This window comes from Hevea brasiliensis, chromosome 7 (genome assembly GCF_030052815.1).
Source record: "Hevea brasiliensis isolate MT/VB/25A 57/8 chromosome 7, ASM3005281v1, whole genome shotgun sequence".
Lineage (NCBI taxonomy): Eukaryota > Viridiplantae > Streptophyta > Magnoliopsida > Malpighiales > Euphorbiaceae > Hevea > Hevea brasiliensis.
The window spans coordinates 80413622-80432514 of NC_079499.1; the positions used below are offsets into that span (position 1 = coordinate 80413622).

Below are 18893 nucleotides of genomic sequence, written 5' to 3' on the forward strand. Positions count from 1 at the left end.
GTCCCTAGCATGACTTGAAACCAAATCTAGATTATTGGATGTGTAGTATAAATTAAATTTATATTTAAAGTGTTTAAATATGAATTTAATTGATGAGAAATTAATTAATAGAGATTAATTAATTAATTTATATTTGATATAAATTAATTAGAAGAAGAAAATAATTATTTTGGGTTAAAAACTCAAAATTAAGACACAGGGGCATTTTGATCATTTCACAGTGTGACACGTGGCACCATGAGATGGTGACACATGTTTTTTAATCATGTAAGATGATTAAAATCAAGATTAAATATAGGTTTGACACTTGGCACAATATGATTGGGTCACTTAAACCTAGAGCTAATCAAAAGGTGACATGTGGCTAGGGTTTAATGTGTTAACCTAGCTATTTAAGTGTGGTTATGAAAAGAAAACATAACCAGCAGCCTCTCCTCTCAATTGTCACGCCACTTTGAGTCTCTCCAGCTATTTCTCTTCATCTCTCATCAATTCAAAGAGATTAGCCATCAATCTCTTGAATTAGGAACACTAGAAATTGTTTTTAGTGTCCTGTTTACATCTCTAATCTCTTAAAAGGCAGAACTTGAATTTCTAATTAATAGAAAAGGCTTTAGAAGCTGTTCAAGGGCTGCCATAGGTGTTCTTGGTGTGGACAAGGTAGAGGGACAACATCTGGTGTCCTGAAGACGAATCTCAAAGGCGCAGACACGCTGCAGTGCATCAAGAGGTTAGTGTAATCGTTCTTGATTTAATCTAGGGTTCTAAAATTAATCTGATTAATTTTAAAATCTTAAATGGCAAATACAGATCCAAAAACATATTAAAAGAGTTTTAATATGTTGTTTATCATTGAAATCAAATAGATAAAAATAAATCTTGCATGATGCATGTGACCCTAGGTGAAAATTTTTGAATTCAATGGTATAAACTTGTGTTTTTCACGCTTCCGTTCCTTCAGTGCTAACGATGTTAATGTGCTAAAAAAAAAAATATCTCAAGCCCAAAACCAGGAAACTTAAATGTATTTTTCCCTTTTTTTTATTTATTTTTACAAGTTATAGGGCTTATCGTCCTCAAAATAGTAAAAAAACTTATTTGATATATATTTAAAATTTGAAGGACTTATTTTTTTTTTAAATTTAAAAGGCTTGTCTAAATTTGAAAACACTTAAAAGATTTATGTGATTATTTACTCAAATTATTTATTTATTTATTACAAATTCTTGTCTTCCTTTTAATCATGTTGCTTATGTCGAATGGAAAGTATTGATTTTCTTTTCTTGATAATAGACTATAATGAAAAATTTCAATAACCCAAATAAACATCTTTCAGGCTTTTCCTATCCAAAAATTAGATTTATTCTTGACGATCAATTCATAGATTTGTTCTTGATGATCAAATCATTCCACCATTGACTCATTTCATATAAAAAAAACTTGGTACTATTTTACCATTCTACCCTTCATTCTTAAATAGAATGAAGCACACAACAGAAACTTATAACCAACTTGCACCTGCAGAAACATCATTTCTTGCAACACTGAAACATTTTACTAATTTAGGAAACACAATGCTATTCACAAAATAAGCACAGTTCTGAAGGAACATTGTCTAATTATTCTCATATAATAACCACTCAAAACAAAATAAACACAATCTAAACTAAAGCTTTGTTAACAACACTCAAAATTAAAAGTGCAACTATATACTTTTCAATTCCTTAAATACTGGGATCACAAACATTCCTCCAAAAATTATTCAAACCTGAGAATATAACCTAGATAAGCATTCTTCATCATTCTCATCATCATCATCCCAACCATTAACCATAGTAGTCATCGCTACCAGATCCATATTTCTTACCAAAGATAATTACCTGAAGTTTGTCATTGTCATAACCAGCAAGCACACCAACACCTACCATAGTATGCAGGATGTTTACACCAGTTCCCTTTAAGAGGGATTTAGCACGTTCATTCTTGATAATCTATGAAAAAAGCATCCAAAGAGCTCTTATACTTCACTGGTTCTCCTGAGGTCATCATCATCCTTCTTTGAACAGTATCAATGGGGTAAGAGGCCAATCCAGTACCTATTGTGATTCCCCACCCTAGCAAGAAATTATCTTGTAGAGACTAAAAAAAAATTTTTTTTTTTATTTTTTTAAAAAAAAAAAAAAGCATTAAACATGCAATCTACCTTTAGATTCAAAAACCACTGAAACAAATAAGACTACTGACTACTGACTACCCTACCTTATGGGTGTTGAGATGGAAACAGTGTAACATTAATAAGTGTTGTAAGTTCATACAAGCAATATTTAAGAGGTAAAAAAAAAAAAAAAAACATAAACTAGCAAGTTTTCTGTAACACCCTCCCTGTAGCAACTTCGTACATTCTACTGTTCCGGTGACCAGTGTCGGACCGGACAGCTAAAATATCCGAAAAAATATTTAAACTAAAGTGAGGAACCATAATTAACTCAAATATTAATAAGAAAAATTTAGGAAAAATTTGAGAAATAAAATACAACCAAGTTAAATGAGCCGGTGCGCAAGTGATGGGTAACCTAGTAGGAAGTTGCGGTTCTCGCAACTAGGAGCCCTAGACCTGAGGGAAAATTTATAAAATAATTTTTGGGACTCCAGAGAAGGGTTATTGAGGTTTCTATGGCATTAGAATGCCAAGAAAATACTTAGAAAAATTTTTCAATCGGTACAGACAATTTTGGCCCGTTAAGCCAAACGGAGGGCATTTTTGGTCATTTCGTCCTCAGAGATGATTTTTGGCCGACTTATCCAGTTAAGTAAATAATTATTATGATCTAAAATATGAATAAATATTGCTAAAAATTTAATTGAAAATGAGCAGAAAAGAAAGAAAAGAAAATGAAATAAAAGTCATATTTATGACATAAGCATAATGATATTAAAATATTTTCACCCAACCAAATTTTGACACATCATTATAAACTACTTAAACATGAATAAAAGGAGATAAAAAATTGAAAAAGTGGATAGCCATCTTCAATCTTTGGGCTGCAGACATGTAGAGAGAGAGAGAGAGAGAGAGGAGAAAAAAACTCCATGAAAGCTCTTGTTCAAGCTTGATTTTCCCTATGCTCTACACCCCAAAACCCTAAACTTCCTTCACAAAAAATTATCCCTAAACCTTGAGGAAGCATAAGGCAACAGAAATTTGAGGAAATTTTGAAGTTGGGCAAGTCCAAGTTGGGTCACAAGTGAGGTTAGTGCCAATTCCTTCTAGAAATTTTATGTATATCATATGTGGTGTAGGAATTAAGTGTGAAAATTAAGTGAAATTAAACAAAAGTTGCATGATGAATTTTTACCATTTTTGGAAGCCATGAACTTATGAGAGTTTTGATGATTTTTTTTTAGATTAAAAGAGTATATAAGCTGTCCTTTGATATGAAATTAACACTTAGCACCTTATATTATAAGTTAATGGAAGAATAGAGGAATTGAGAATTTAGGGTTTTGACCAAATTGAGGTTTTAATCCTATAATGGTGTAGGAACATTTTAATGGTTAATTAGTGACCATTTGGTTATTGGTAAACAAGAAATGAAGTGTGTTTAGTGATGGGATTTAGGTTTAGTGTGGCTGCCCTAGGTGACCTGCAGAATTAAACATGAGTCCAGCAAGTTTGGGCAGCCATAACTTGAATTGTAGAGGTTCAATTGGTGTAAGGCCAATTGGAAATGAAACTAGATACATAATGGAACAACTTTGGTGAAGAAACAATGCCCATAAGACCAAACCAAGTGGACCAAAAGCTTGCCCCAATCGGGGTGACCTGCAGTCTGTTTCTGCAGAATGACTAAATGAACAGTAATTGTTCATTTGCCATAACTCAGTGTAGAATGGTCCAATCGACCTGAAATTTTACAAGCAATAAGTTGAGATATAAACCAACAACTTTCATGAAGAAACCTACCCCAAATTATGACCAGAACCTATCCAACAAGGGAGTTGCAGTCACTGTTCACTGCACTGTAGATATGGTCAGTCCAGAAAAATTCGAATCTGGACAGTTGTGGTTTTTGGACCATAACTTGAGTTACAAAAGTCCAAATGGAGTGATTCAAAAAAGGAAATTCAACTAGACAAAATAAGGAACAACTTTCATGTTGATCATTTTGCCAAATTCCCACTCCAAAAATGACTAATGGAACAGAAAATATAAGGTATGAAAACTGAAAATTCTGCTCAATTAACTTTAAGCTTAGAAATGGTATTGGCAACCAATACAAACAAATTTTGAATGCAAAATGTGGTATGTTGGGAGTATTAAAACCAATGTACCTTTTGTCTATACAAAATTCAACATTTTGGTTGACTAATGAAGTGAACAGTAACACCAAAACTTGAAATTCAAAATTTGTAAAACTCAAAAGTGTAAAATGCCCTAGTATACCTAACAAGATTGGTTTGGATAGCTTGGCATGCCAATAAGGTTCAGTTAGCAGAACTACACATGGCATTATGCCATTCTGTGATTTCATGGCTTTTATTCATTCTGACATTATGTTAATACTTGGCCTTGTGCCTAATGTTATTACAGCTTATTAGCTGTTCTGTTGCACACCGGGAGACACATATGTGACCTATGGTGTGACGGCCCGAGATACTTGATACTCAGTGCTAGTTTACCCATTTATCCAGTCCAGTCATCCAGTATAGGTTACTTGGGCAACCAAAAATGAAAGTGGATAAATTTAATGAAATAATGAATATAACCAGTACAAAATAAGTATGACTACAAATACTCATCGAAAATATATTTGCAATGAGACATCAATACATTCACTGCATATTTATTTTATGTTATTTCTTTTTATTTTATTATTGGCACCACTAAGCATTATTGCTTAGCGCGTTGCTTTTGCCACGCGCAGGTTCTGGAGATACTGACCAAGAGCCTAGTAGACCACAGACTGGGTGAGACCTCCTGTAGCTCTGCATAGTGTCCGTGTCACCTCACCATCTTCAGTGCATTGGTAGGACACTAGGTTTCATTTTGGTATTTTGTAACTAACTTTTATTTTCTCTTGTGTAATTGAGACTTATGTAATGTATTTTGATGTTAATGTAAATAGTGGAAATTGTGTTTATGAATGGAAAATTGAGTATTTATTTATTGCTTATATATGAATACCATGAGAAATGAATGATTGAGAAATGGAAATGTTGTTGAAAAATATTGAGATTTTGATGATGAAATGGAGTTTGGGATTGGTTGAAAATTTTGGAAGTGCTTTTCACAGGTTCCGAAGAACTATTTTCTCTATTTTTAGCCGGTACTCTGCCGGATTTTCTATAAAATTTCTGAAACCTCAAATAAATTATAATTTCAATAAATGACTTAAATGAATTATATTTCATAAATTTTACTTCATAACTATGAAAAAATAAAGAAATAAATAAATTAGGAAAAAAATTAATTAAATTAAACTAGGGTGTTCCGATACACTGCGTGGCATATCTTGCTCGGCTACACTGTAGACGGGTAAGGGTGTCACATTTAGTGGTATCAGAGCACGGTTTAGGCGTTTGTGGGCCTAGATTGAGTCCATACCATGCATTGCATTTGTAAGAGTCGAGGTGACACTAATGCAGATCTGTTTGTCTTTGTTATTTTGATTAGGATATGGACCCCACATCTCAGAGGGCAGTTGAGGAGGAAGAGGAGAGTCATGCTCCACCTGCAGTAGCTGAGACTGGGGGTAGGGGAGAACCTACTCCACCAGCTCCAGCAGAGCCTGCTCAGCCTCCACAGGTCGTGTTCCAATAAATGGCCGAATTCTTCAAACAAATGGCTGGGGTAATGACACCACCACCACCACCTCCACAGCAGAAATCACACCTAGAAAGACTAAGAAAATTTGGAGCAGTGGATTTCTTTGGCAAGAGAGAAGATGATTCTGTTGTAGCTGAAAATTGGTTGAACAGAAAAGGAAGGGTTTTAAAACAACTCCACTGCACTCCAGAGCAAAACCTAGAAGCTGCCATATCTCTGTTGCAAGATGATGCATATGAATGGTGGGATACGGTGTCTAGTGAAGTGCAACCAGAAGTAATAACTTGGGACTTCTTCCTCTCAGGATTCAAGAAGAAATATGTGGGTAGTGTATACCTGGAAGAGAGAAGAAGAGAGTTCATTAACCTGAGGCAGAAACAGTTGACAGTGGCTGAGTATGAAAAGGAATTTGTCAGATTGAGCCGCTACGGAAGGGACATAGTCCCTAATGAGGCTGAAAGGTGTAAGAGATTTGAAGAGGGATTAAATAACAACATAAAGATCATGATTACTGCCTTGGGAATCATCGACTTCACCAAGTTAGTGGAAGCTGCAATAAAAGTTGAAAAGGTTAGAATAAGTGAGCAGACCAGAAGAGAGAGATAGCAGAAGAGGGGCCCAGGTAAGTCTAGTTCATCTCCTCCACCTGGGAAGAAGTTCAAAGGTCCACCTGCACAGAGTTCAGGTCAACCACAAGGTCAGGGTCAGTCTCAGGGGCCCAGGCCACAGTTCACCCCTAGGAGAGGTCAGTCCACACCATCAGTGGGCAGCTCTCCAGGGACAGGGTTTAGGGGACTAGCCCCAGCATCTTCTGCATGTCCACATTGTCTGAAATGGCATAAGGGGGAGTGTTGGAGAGTGACTGGTGCCTGCTTAAGGTATGGGTCGATAGAGCATCAGCTGAGGAACTGTCCACGTAGAACCACTACAGCTGCTCCAACACAAGCAGACAGACCTACTCCTGCAACACAAAGGGGTAGGAAATCTGGCAAATCTGAGGCAGTGGGACCATCACAGAGGCCTGCATCTGAGCCAACAGAGAGGCCTGAGGGCAGACCACCTGCTAGAGCCTATGCCATGAGAGCTCAGGAGGGGCAAGATGCCCTGGACATCATCATGGCTACGTTCTCCCTCTACAATACATCTGTGCATGCATTGGTGGATCCAGGATCCACTCATTCATACATTTGCATCAACCTACCAGTAGAAAGGGGGATACTAGTAGGGGAGAGTGACCAAGACATTCTGGTCACTAATCCATTGGGCCACAGTGTAGTGGTGAACAAAGTGTACAAGGGTTGCCCGTTAAGGATTCAGGGGTATGAATTCTTGGCAGACCTGATTGAGTTGCCTTTCCATGAGTTTGACGTGATTTTGGGAATGGACTGGTTGTCACATCATCAGGCAATGGTTGATTGTAAACTGAAGAGGATTTCTTTGAAAACTCCTGAAGGTAATGAGATTACAGTTATGGGGGAAAGGACAGATTTCTTGTCCAATGTCATCTCAGCCACAGTTGCAAGAAAACTGATGAGAAAAGGCTGTGAAGCCTACCTAGCACATGTGGTGGATACTAGGCAGGCTAAGCCAGATCTGTGTGACATACCCACAGTAAAAGAATTTCCAGATGTGTTCCCTAAAGAATTGCCTAGTTTGCCACCAGAAAGGGAAGTTGAATTTGCTATTGATACACTGCCGGGTACAGCACTAATCTCTATTGCTCCTTATAGGATGGCGCCCACAGAATTGAAGGAACTAAAAATCCAGTTACAGGAGTTACTGGATAAGGGGTTTATACGCCCCAGTGTGTCACCATGGGGAGCTCCAGTGCTGTTTGTAAAGAAGAAAGATGGGACTTTGAGGTTATGCATTGATTACCGGCAGTTGAATAAAGTGACAGTGAAGAATAAGTATCCGTTGCCTAGAATTAATGATCTGTTTGATCAGTTGAAGGGAGCAGGAGTATTTTAAAAAATTGATCTCAGATCAAGGTATCATCAGTTGAGGGTGAAGGATGTAGATGTGCCAAAGACTGCATTCAGGACCCGGTATGGGCATTATGAGTTTCTGGTGATGCCCTTTGGCCTAACAAATGCACCAGTAGCATTCATGGACCTTATGAAACGTATCTTCCATCCATACCTAGATCAGTTCGTAGTGGTCTTTATTGATGATATTTTGGTGTATTCTAAGACCAGTGAAGAACATGATGAGCATTTGAGGATTGTTCTGCAAACCCTGAGAGAAAAGAAGCTGTATGCTAAGTTGTCCAAGTGTGACTTCTGGTTGAATGAGATTGCATTCCTTGGACACATAGTGTCAGCTGATGGGATTAGGGTGGATCCCAAAAAAATAGAAGCAGTGATGAAATGGAAGCCTCCAAGAAATACAACTGAGGTCAGAAGCTTCTTGGGGCTAGCTGGGTATTACAGAAGATTTGTGAAGGGATTTTCCTTAATAGCTACTCCAATGACTAAGTTGTTACACAAGAATGTCAGATTTGACTAGAATGACAAGTTTCAGACCAGTTTTGAGAAGTTAAAGGCTATGTTGACAGAGGCACTAGTGTTAATACAGCCAGTGTCAGGAAAGGACTTTGTGGTCTACAGTGATGCCTCTCATAATGGGTTAGGGTGTGTATTGATGCAAGAGGGGAAGGCGGTCGCTTATGCATCCAGGCAGCTAAGGCCACATGAACAGAATTACCCTACCCATGATCTAGAACTTGCAGCAATTATCTTCGCACTGAAGATATGGAGGCATTACTTGTATGGTGAAAAGTGCTACATTTACACAGACCATAAAAGCCTGAAATACTTGCCACCCAGAAGGAGCTCAACCTTAGACAGAGGCGATGGATTGAGTTCCTGAAGGACTATGATTGTGTAATTGACTACCATCCTAGGAAGGCAAATGTAGTTGCTGATGCTTTAAGCAGAAAATCCATCACAACTTTGAGATCACTAAATGCCCGTCTATCTTTGGTTTGAGATGGAGCTATTTTGGCTGAGTTGCAAGTGAGGCCAAACCTGTTACAGCAGATTTTAGATGGGCAGAAGGTAGATGAGAAGCTAAAGGCTATTATGAGAAAAATCCTAGAAGGGAAAGAAACTGACTATGAAGTGAAAATAGATGGGTGTCTATACTATAAAGGAAGACTGTGTGTACCAGATGATGGGGAATTGAAGGCCAGTATTCTAAAAGAGGCACACACCAGTGTATATGCTATGCACCCAGGAAGTACAAAAATGTATCATGATCTGAAGCTTCAGTATTGGTGGCCTGGTATGAAGAAGGACATAGCTGACTATATGACTAAATACTTGACATGTCAGCAAGTTGAAGCAGAACATCAAGTTCCATCGGGTTTGCTACAGCCTATACGCATACCTGAATAGAAATGGGATCGAGTCACCATGGATTTTGTAAGTGGTCTACCTCTCACCCAAAAGATGCATGATGCAGTATGGGTGATAGTAGATAGATTGACGAAGTCAGCACACTTTCTGCCAGTTAGGACTGACTACTCACTGGAGAAGTTAGCAGAATTGTATATCAGTGAGATAGTTAGACTGCATGGAATTCCACTTTCCATCATATCTGATCGAGACCCAAGGTTTACATCGAGATTCTGGAAGAAGTTGCATGAGTCCTTGGGTACACAACTCCACTTCAGCACAACTTTCCATCCTCAGACGGATGGGCAATCAGAAAGAGTAATCCAGGTAAATAATTGAAACCAATTAAACTAATACACATATTGAACTGAAATGGTAATAATAATGTGAAATATATATCAGGTCCTTAAGGATATGCTGAGGAGTTGTGTCATTGAGTTTTAGGGAAGTTGGGATAGATACCTCCCACTAGCAGAATTTGCATACAACAATAGCTATCAAGCTAGCATCCAAATGGCCCCATATGAAGCACTATATGGGAGAAAATGTAGAACTCCAGTATGCTGGACTGAATTGGGTGAAGATAAACTGGTAGGGCCAGACCTAATAAAACAGACTGAAGAGAAGGTAAAGCTAATCAAAGCCAATCTGAAGGTTGCCTCATATAGACAAAAATCCTATGCTGATCTGAAGAGAAAAGAAATAGAATACACAGTTGGCGACAAAGTGTTCCTCAAGGTGTCACCGTGGAAGAAGGAATTGAGGTTTGGAAGAAAAGGTAAGTTAAGCCCTAGGTTCATTGGTCCATATGAAGTCATTGAACGTGTGGGTCCAGTGGCCTATAGGCTAGCTTTACCACCAGAGCTAGATCTTCACGTATCTATGCTAAGAAGATACCGCTCAGATCCTTCACATGTCATCTCCATGGAAGAAATTGAAGTACAATCGGATTTGACATATGAAGAAGAACCCATAAGGATTCTGGCTCGAGAAGTGAAAGAGTTGAGGAATAAGCAGATTCTACTGGTGAAAGTGCTTTAGAGGCACCACAACACCGAGGAGGCAACTTGGGAAAGTGAAGAGATGATGAGGCAACAGTTCCCTCAACTTTTTGCATCAGGTAAATTTTGAGGATGAAATTTAAATTAGAGGGGAAGAGTTGTAACACCCTCCCTGTAGCAACTCCCGTACATTCTACTGTTCCGGTAACCAGTGTCAGACCGGACAGCTAGAACATCCAGAAAAATATTTAAACTAAAGTGAGGAACCATAATTAACTCAAATATTAATAAGAAAAATTTAGAAAAAATTTTAGAAATAAAATACAACCAAGTTAAATGAGCCAGTGCCCAAGCAATGGGTAACCTAGTAGGAAGTTGCGGTTCTCGCAACTAGGAGCTCTAGACCTGAGGAAAAATTCATAAAATAATTTTTGGGACTCCAGAGAAGGGTCATTGAGGTTTCTATGGCATTAGAATGCCAAGAAAATACTTTGAAAAATTTTTCAATCGGTACAGACAATTTTAGCCCGTTAAGCCAAAGGAGGGCATTTTGGTCATTTCGTCTTCAGAGATGATTTTTGGCCGACTTGTCCAATTAAGTAAATAATTATTATGATCTAAAATATGAATAAATATTGCTAAAAATTTAATTGAAAATGAGTAGAAAAGAAAAGAAAAGAAAATGAAATAAAAGTCATATTTATGACATAAGCATGATGCAATTAAAATATTTTCACCCAACCAAATTTTGACACATCATTATAAACTACTTAAACATGAATAAAATGAGATAAAAATTGAAAAAGTGGACAGCCATCTTTAATCTTTGGGCTGCAGAAACCTAGAGAGAGAGAGAGAGAGAGGAGAAAAAAACTCCATGAAAGCTCTTGTTCAAGCTTGATTTTCCCTAAGCTCTCCACCCCAAAACCCTAAACTTCCTTCACAAAAAATTATCCCTAAACCTTGAGGAAGCATAAGGTAGTAGAAATTTGAGGAAATTTTGAAGTTGGGCAAGTCCAAGTTAGGTCACAAGTGAGGTTAGTGCCAATTTCTTCTAGAAATTTTATGTATATCATATGTGGAGTAGGAATTAAGTGTGAAAAATAAGTGAAATTAAACAAAAGTTGCATGATGAATTTTTACCATTTTTGGCAGCCATGAACTTATGAGAGTTTTGATGATTTTTTTTTAGATTAAAAGAGTATATAAGCTGTCCTTCGATATGAAATTAACACTTAGCACCTTATATTGTAAGTTAACGGAAGAATAGAGGAATTGAGAATTTAGGGTTTTGACCAAATTGAGGTTTTAATCCTATAATGGTGTAGGAACATTTTAATGGTCAATTAGTGACCATTTGGTTATTGGTAAATAAGAAATGAAGTGTGTTTAGTGATGGGATTTAGGTTTAGTGTGGCTGCCCTAGGTCATCTGCAGAATTGGACATGAGTCCAGCAGGTTTGGGCAGCCATAACTTGAGTTGTAGAGGTTCAATTGGTGTAAGGCCAATTGGGCATGAAACTAGACACATAATGGCACAACTTTGGTGAAAAAACTATGCCCATAAGACCAAACTAAGTGGATCAAAAGCTTGCCCCAATCCCGGTGACCTGCAGTCTATTTCTGCAGAATGACCAAATGAACAGTGATTACTCATTTAGCCATAAATCAGTGTAGAATGGTAAAATTGACCTAAAATTTTACCAGTAATAAGTTGAGATATAGACCAACAACTTTCATGAAGAAACCTATCCCAAATTATGACCAGAACCTATCCAACAAGGGAGTTGCAGTCACTATTTACTGCACTGTAGATATGGTCAGTCCAGAAAAATTCGAATCCGGCCAGTTGTGGTTTTTGGACCACAACTTGAGCTATAAAACTCCAAATGGAGTGATTCAAAAAATAAAATTCAACTAGACAAAATAAGCAACAACTTTCATGTTGATCATTTTTCCAAATTCCTACTGCAAAAATAACTAATGGAATAGTAAATATAAGGTATGAAAACTAAAAATTCTGCTCAATTAACTTTAAGCTTAGAAATGGTATTGGCAACCAATACCAACAAATTTTGAATGCAAAATGTGGTATGTTGGGAGTATTAAAACCAATGTACCTATTGTCTATATAAAAGTCAACATTTTGATTGACTAATGAAGTAAATAGTAACACCAAAACTTGAAATTCAAAAATTGTAAAACTCAAAAGTGTAAAATGCCCTAATATACCTAACAAGATTGGTTTGGATAGCTTGTCATGCAAATAGGGCTCAGTTAGCAGAACTGCACATGACATTATGTCATTCTGTGATTTCATGGCTTTTAGCCATTCTGACATTATGTTGATACTTGGCCTTGTGCCTAATGTTATTATAGCTTATTAGCTGTTCTGTTGCACACCCGGAGACACATATGTGATCGATGGTGTGAAGGCCCGAGGTACTTGATACCCAGTGCCAGTTTACCCGTTTATCCAGTCCAGTCATCCAGTATAGGTTACTTGGGCAACCAAAAATGAAAGTGGATAAATTTAATAAAATAATGAATATAACCAGTACAAAATAAGTACGACTACAAATACTCATCGAAAATTTATTTACAATGAGACATCAATACATTCACTGCATATTTATTTTTTGTTATTTATTTTTATTTTATTATTGGCACCACTAAGCATTATTTCTTAGCGCGTTGCTTTTGCCACGCATAGGTTCTGGAGATATTGACCGAGAGCCCAGTAGACCACAGACTGGGTGAGACCTCCTGCAGCTCTGCATAGTGTCCGTGTCACCTCACCATCTTCAGTGCATTGGTAGGACACTAGGTTTCATTTTGGTATTTTGTAACTAATTTTTATTTTCTCTTGTGTAATTGAGACTTATGTAATGTATTTTGATGTTAATGTAAATAGTGGAAATTGTGTTTATGAATGGAAAATTGAGTATTTATTTATTGCTTGTATATGAATACCATGAGAAATGAATGATTGAGAAATGGAAATGTTGTTGAAAATTATTGAGATTTTGATGATGAAATGGAGTTTGGGATTGGTTGAAAATTTTGGAAGTGTTTTTCACAGGTTTCGAAGAACTGTTTTCTCCATTCTTAGCCGGTACTCTGCCGGATTTTCTATAAAATTTTCGGAACCTCAAATAAATTATAATTTCAATAAATGACTTGAATTATATTTCATAAATTTTACTTCATAACTATGAAAAAAAAAACAAAAAAAATAAATTAGGAAAAAAAATAATTGAATTAAAATAGGGTGTTCCGATACACTGCGTAGCATATCTTGCTCGGCTAGACTGTAGACGGGTAAGGGGTGTCACATTTTCCCACTTAAGTTTCATGTCATTTGACTACCATTGGTGGTAAAGGCTATTTCCTTATCCATCCCTCCAAACCCATCGTCAGAAACTATGTAGAACTTGGAATAATAAATAGGTGTGTGAGTGAGTGTGTGTGTGTGTGTGTGTGTGTGTGTGTGTGTGTGTGTGAGAGAGAGAGAGAGAGAGAGAGAGAGAGAGAGAGAGAGAGAGATGGTAAGCGATGCCACAAGCACAATCATACCTATAAAGAACGAACTAGAACCACAGGTTTAAGAGAATCATACATTCTAAACTAAAGTCAATGGCACACAATAATTCCAATACAAGATATGTTGAATCCACGATATAGCCCGGCAATGCCATTAGATTTAATGGTTTTTCTTGCAAACATCAACCAAATCATTAAACTACCTCTCACCACCCTTTTTAGCTGCCTTTGCATCATTGGCCAACCGTGTTTGAGCATAATCCAAGGAGTAAACAAATAGAAGGGATGAAGCACCAATTGCTCCACTAAAAGCTAAATTCCAAGCAAACCACTTCCAGTAGCCATTTTTGTCCTTCTTGAAGTTAAACAACCTCTTGAAGTAATCTTTGAAAGCAAAGTTGAGGGCCTGATATGCAAACAAAGGTATCAAACAGATGAGTAACACGATGGGCAAGCAAGAAGTTAAAAGACACTACTAATTGACATTTCCCATATTTTCCCCTTCATTTTCTTTCCACGCAAAAGGATATGAATTAAACTAGGGATTTATTCAAGTTTCAACTAGGAAATTAAAATATCTATAGCTTTGATGTCAAATGGACTATGTTGATCACTAGATAGCTTATATATTTTTTGAACCCCCTAATGAGGAAATATGAAGGCATAAAAACAACAGATAAAAACATAAAAAGAAAAAAGCAAAATGACCTAGGTGGGGAAGTATCTGACAACATTAGCAGTATTGCCTCTCCAAAGTGCAAGTACACTTTCATGTTTGATGGTCTTGGCAAAGCAATAAGTGATTCCCTTGTATGGTTCAAAAAGTCGACCAGCCTTGATCATTTCATCCTGATTTTGAATTAAAAGTTTAATTTGCTCAATCGAAGTAGCTGCAGTCATGGAGATAGCTGCTGAGACTCCTCCTATAAGGAAATCAATTAAAAAGTCACTAGCACCTTTCTCAAATGGTGCTTGTACAAATACAGGTGAGAGGAGTGACACAAGTGCCAAACCAGTGCCCTAAAATGTAGGATGCAAATTGTTTTAGAGACCATTTCCATGTACAACAGTCATGGTACAATTTTGAACATAAAAGTTGGGCGAAAGCTTAGAAATGAGTGAAAACTGTCCACTTATCTTCAGATACACTGATGGATGCCATGATCCATCCGCCATGTTTGCAACTCAAGGTTGTGACTTGAAAAGAAAATGTAAGTTTTATATAGGGAAAAAATTACATGGATGGGCTTCAAAGACACTGCTATGAATTTACATCTTCAAAAAAGGTTAAAAAAAAATTGCAAGATATCAAGAAAATAAACAAGCCTAAAGTAAATGGATAACTAATCTAGAAAATAACATGGCCTAGCTTACTACAGAGGAGCTAGTAAACCATGATTACAAGCTCACTATGACACCATAAAAATACATCTTTCCATCATTATAGAGTTCCAAACAAAATGGACACAATCAAGTCATCCAGCTTGCATAAAAATTTAAGTCAACTTGTAAATTGAGTATCAAGATCACACTTCCTTCTGTTTGACATAAACAATCTAGTAAACAAACATCCTAATTAGAATTTGAAGATAATAGGTAGGTATAACAATTTTGAAATCCAATAATTAATTAACTTAACATAAAAACACAAATAAATTCAAATCTAAACAAGACACATTTCACTCAATAATATAATTAAAGTCCCAAAATATATTTTAAAACATCAAACATCGCTTTTTATCAATTGAATAAAGGGTAAGGGAGAGCACCACTACACTCGCAACCTCCTAACTATAAGGACAAACACCGGAGAGGATCTCTCTACTTATATGAAAAGGCGCTTTTCTAGGGTTTGGTTCTACTTAAATGATCTATTTGACCTTTCTTTCCTTCCGATGGAATTTTCCTTCTGATGGAATTTACTCAATTTAGAGTCTATTTGGTTTAACTATTGAATATAGCTGATAACTGTTACTGTTAGCTGATAGCTAATAACTGATAGGTGATAATAGCTGATTTATGTTAAGTGTTTGGTAAAACTATATTTAGCTATTACTGTTGATGTATAAAATGAATAATGAGAGTATATATTATATAATTTATTTTATTATCGAAACAAATATAAAATTATAAATTTATTATAATATATTATTATTTTATTATTAAATTAAATATATAATTATTAATTTAAGGTATTATATCATTTATTATATTATTAAAATAAATATATATTTATTGATTTATTATATTACATCTTTTTTTTATCATTGAAATAAGAAAATAATTAAATTCTTTAAAAAATTATTATATAACTTTAAAAATATAGTTGTAAAATAATAAATTAATTATTATTATTGATAAAGGAAAAACTTATAATTAATTTTAATTTTATAGATGTAAAAAAACATATTCTTTTATAATAAATAAATATTTTATATTTTATGTTATTAATAAAAAATATTTTAACAAGGTTCTAATGTGCTAGTTAAGATGTTAAAATTATAAATGAAAAAGATAAAAGCATTAATAATATTAATTTTCGAGTTAAATAAAAAAAGGATAATATGATCTAAATAAAAAGTAAAATCAAATCAACTATTACTGATGAGAAACAGTTTTAAAAAAAGAGCTGATACAAACTGCAGCTGATGAGTATCATATTAGTTATTCATCTCTGCTTTTTTAAATTTACGAAACACTCTAGTTCATTTGTTTGGGTATCTATCAGATATCAGTTGTTCCCAACAGGTAATCAGCTATCAGTTGTTCCTAACTGGTGAACCAAATACCTCCTTAGTCTGTGATTCATCCCAGTCGAGTGGTGTCGGCCAGGGCCATTCCGGTCCAATTTTGGATCGAAAACTATAGTTTCAGTGAGGGTAAGGGTAGCTAAGGGTTAATTTCAATTCAGTTTTGGGTTTAAACCAGAAATTTCAGTTTAAAGTTTTATAGCATCAGAAATTTTTTTTAAAATCTTTTCTTTTTTTTTTAATAAGGAAAAATGGTTTTGATTAAATGGCCGGTTGTAATCCAATTCAATATCGTTTTGGTCAATTTGACTTTGCCATGTTGAAGCCTAATTTTGATTTCAGTTTGAGCTGATTTGATTTCGGTTCGATTACAATTCCAAAGCGAAGGTATTAAATCTATAGAAGATTAATTTCCTAAAATTTCCAATTTCAATTTGAGGCAATTCAATCATTGAACCATTTTTTATCTCTAAAAAAGTTATTCAAATCAAATTACTAATTTAGATCACATTCGTTTCACGGTTTAAGGGGAAAGGACTGAAAATTATTCTCCTTAATATAACTCTCATTTAATTTGAATCCATAAATTATTCAACGATTTTAATCTAAATTTAAACAAACCAATTTTAAATTCAACTCAAATCGTGGCTAGTCTGCAATCGAGTTGTGTAATTCCATATACTCCAACTCCAGACTCAATTAGAGAATTTTTATTTGATTTAGAAAAACAATGATCCAAACTGGATAAGATTGTGTTCATGTTTATTTTGTGTTTCCTAGGTGCGTTTATGTTAAAGACACTATTAGAAAATCTGAAATTATATGAAAATTTTGGACAACTTTGGGAATAGCTTAAATCATTGTTTACCCTTGTGAAATTGTGCATATATCTTCACTTAATATATGAAAAAAAAAAAAGTTTAATAAGCTCTTGAAATATTTGTCAAAACTAAATAAGTTAAAATTGACCTTTCTGTTAGGGATAGCAAGAGTTTTTGAATCTGATCTTATCCATCCCGAATCCGATTTGATTCATCCTGAAATCATCAATTTTCTTTAATTCTGTTTTGACAGTGATTTATGCAGGGCAAGAATAGGAAAACCTTCTTCCATCCTAAATTCTCATAACCCACACCTGCATAGAAATATATTATTTTTTAAAAAAATAATTTATTTTTATATATTTAAATATTATAATTTTAACAAAAAATATAAATATATTTTTAAAATAATATCTAAATTTTATATTTCTAATTATATTTTATTTTTTAATAAATAAATTTATATATTATATACTAAAAAACTAAAATGAAAAATAAAAAAATAAAAAAAAAACCCCACAGAGAAATCTGCCCCGTCCTGTTCCACTCCCCGATGGGGAAGTCTCCATCCCGACCTCGAACTCCTGTGGGGCGGGGATAGAAGGAGCGGGGACATTCCCACTTTTGCCCAAATAATTTTAAAATTTTCATTTAAGGCCAAATTAATCCTTTATTTGACAGAGTTTGCGCAAGTGACGTGTAAAGAAAAGAATGAAATATAATAAATCTTATTTACTTTCATTTAACTCATAAAATCACAACATAAGCATTAGCAAGTGTGCGGTTTTGGTTTCAGCTCAAGATCTACCTAGGAATCGAAATTGAACTAAAATTTCGTATGATTTTTTGTTTGGTTCTTGATTCTTAATTTGAGCTTTGGATCTTAAAATAATTTTATGCAATTATTTCCATAAAAAAGTCATACTTTTGATTAGCATTTAAGTTTTTAAGTTATTAATATATAACATATTAATATACCTTTTTAACTATTTCTAAATTATACAATCTTTTAGTATAAAATACATAAGTAATCTAAGATTAAGAATATTATATAATAATAGTACAAGTATATTATATAATATAACATTTAGCTATTTTTTTAATCACATAATATTTAACTATAAAGATACATATATAATTATGTATTATGCATATAAAATATGATACCTTATAATTAAGAATTATAAGGTTATTTAATATATTTATAACTAAAATTATTTAAAAAAATGAAGAAATGAGAGGTAATATTATGTTGTATATGATCCATAATTATAATACGTGTGTGTCTGTATATATATATATATATATATATATATATATATATATATATATATATATATATATATATATATATATATATATATATATATAATTATATTGAAAGTATATAATATATCTAAAAATTATAAAAATATATATGTATAAAATCAGTTCTCAATATAATTTTAATTTAGTACGGATTCAATTCCTTTTGAGATGGTGAGACATCAATCACCAATTAGAGTAATAAAAAAAATCTCATGAACAAAATATATACGTACGTTTGTGTGTGT

The 18893-nt window shown here is 34.5% G+C and overlaps 1 pseudogene; it reads right to left on the reverse strand.

Annotated features, from left to right (window-relative positions):
- Positions 1 to 1826: 1826 nt before the first annotated feature.
- On the reverse strand, positions 1827 to 14945 carry LOC110651295 (ADP,ATP carrier protein 3, mitochondrial-like; annotated as a pseudogene).
- Between the last annotated feature and the right edge of the window lie 3948 nt (positions 14946 to 18893).